The sequence below is a fragment of the Dipodomys ordii genome, unplaced genomic scaffold (genome assembly GCF_000151885.1).
Source record: "Dipodomys ordii isolate 6190 unplaced genomic scaffold, Dord_2.0 Scaffold18, whole genome shotgun sequence".
Lineage (NCBI taxonomy): Eukaryota > Metazoa > Chordata > Mammalia > Rodentia > Heteromyidae > Dipodomys > Dipodomys ordii.
The window spans coordinates 20316847-20318932 of NW_012267234.1; the positions used below are offsets into that span (position 1 = coordinate 20316847).

At 66.3% G+C, this 2086-nt stretch overlaps 1 protein-coding gene across 1 annotated transcript in view; it reads right to left on the bottom strand.

Moving 5' to 3' along the window:
• Galns (galactosamine (N-acetyl)-6-sulfatase) overlaps positions 1–2086 on the bottom strand; it is a 33847-nt gene that overhangs the window by 4928 nt on the left and 26833 nt on the right. The window lies entirely within an intron of this gene.

Genomic DNA, 2086 nt, shown 5'->3' on the forward strand with positions numbered 1-2086 from the left:
AGGCGGGACAACACCCAACACCGAGGGCCGGTTCTGCGCGCCGGGCGTGACGCTTCCGGGGCCGTGGCTCCGAGGCTGGGCGTGGCGTCCAGGGGGCGTGGCTCCGCTATGGGCGTGGCGTCGCGGGGCTCAGGGCTTCGCGGCCAGGCGGGACATCACCGAGGGCGTGACGCTTCCGGGGGGCGTGGCTCAGAGGCTGGGCGTGGCGTCGCGGGGCTCAGGGCTGCGCGACTAGGCGTGGCTCCGCGGGCGGGGCAGCCGGCTCCCCCAGCCCTCCCTCTCTCCTCCCCCCCCCCCCGCAGGAGGGTCGCCATTTCACCCACCCACCCGTGCCCGCCCTCGGGCCGCCCCCTTCCCGCACTGGGTGCTCCAGCGGGACCGAGGCGCGTGCCCGGCCGGCCGGGAAGCCCTGTGCAGAGCCCCCCCCCCTCCCCGCGCGGTGCGGAAGGCCTCCGCCCGAGGTGGGCGGGGGTCAGGGCCCTGGGCGGGGGTCCCGCAACAAGCCCGGCCAAAGACCAAAGAGGACACGGGGTGGAGTGCTTCCGATTCTTGGCCAGACTTCTCTGGGTGCCTCGCCTCCACAGCTCAGCTTCGTAGGGGTCCCCGTACAAACATGAAAGGCGTTCCAGCAGCCCCGGGGGCGGGCAGCCGCGGGCCAGGCCCCACCGGGACCCCGGCTCTGCGGCAGCGCCGGCAGCTTTGCCACGGTGGGTGCGGCTGCCTGCCTGTCTCCAGCTCCCCCGGCTCACAGCCCTGTGGGTGGCGCAGGACGGGAGGCCGATGCCATGGGTGCTGTCCTGCTGCCCAGCCCCGAGGACTCAGTCCCACGGTCTTCAGTGCCAGGGGTGAAGCAGACTTAGACCAGCGAGAAGATGCCCCTTGGGCTCCAGACCCTGGAGAGGGGCACTGGGCACGGATGGGCTACTGTGGTCAGAGCCTATTCGTGGCCAGCTGCACGGCAGGTCCAGGACTGGACAGCACTAGACTGTGGGCTCTAGGGACGGGTCCTGGGTCAGGTGTGGTCTCAGGCCCTGCCACTGGTTGCAGGTGCCATCTGGCGGTGGGCAAGGCAGAGGGCAACTGGAACTCTTCCAACATGGGGGTCCTGAGGCCAGAGCCTTCTTATCCTCCAGCGGGAGATTCTGAGCCTGGCCTGGGTCCAAACAGAAGCTAATGGGGCCAGAGGCACTTGGTGGGAGCCGACTCAGGAGGCGTCAGGCACTTCTTCAGCTTTTCACAGCCCGGGGGTGCCCAGTTCTAGGAAATAAAATTCAGCAAAGAACATGTAGTTATTCTAGGCACCTCAGCCTGGCCTGTCCCAGACACTGGTCCCACCCCCTGGCAGGGTGGAGGTTGGCAGCCTACACCATGCAGGTAGAAGCTCACACGCACATTGGAATCAATCACAGGAACGTGGAGCCCTGTACTTTCCCTGAAGCCTTGCTCTGCGGAGGAGTATCTGGGCAGTGGGTGTGGGCCACGGGGCAGAAGAACATCTGGTAATCAAATTCACACAGCTCTCACAAGTGGCAGAAGCTGGCAGGAGGTACACACGCAAGTGTCAGGAAAGCTGCCACTGCTGTGCCTGTCAGGGTAGCTTGGACAGCCCTGTGTTCTGGAAGCCTCTGGGGGCGGGGGGGGGGAAGGGAGGGCTGGAACATGGACCCCTAAGGAGAAACCCTCTGAGAGAACTGAAGGTGACCTAGTCTGCTGGGCGAGTCAGAGAGTGTGGAGACAGTGGCTTGGCCCCCGACAGCGACAGTGCTGCTGCTGCGGGCTGTGAAGGATGAAGCGGTGCTGCGGGTCTGATCAAGGGTGAAGAGGGCTGTGTCGGGCTGTGATGGCCTTGATGTGAGACCAGAAGATGTCACAGCCCCTCATCAGGCTGGCCCAGGATTTGGGGGGCAGAGCTAAGCAGGGAGGCCCTGACGTGGCATAGGGGCAAGACCACCAGGGGTCCTCACAGCTCCCAGGGCAGCACTGCCCGTGAGGCCGCAGCCACACAGCCCTGTGTCTCAGCCGCAGCCACACAGCCCTGTGTCTCAGCCGCAGCCACACAGCCCTGTGTCTCAGCCGCAGCCACACA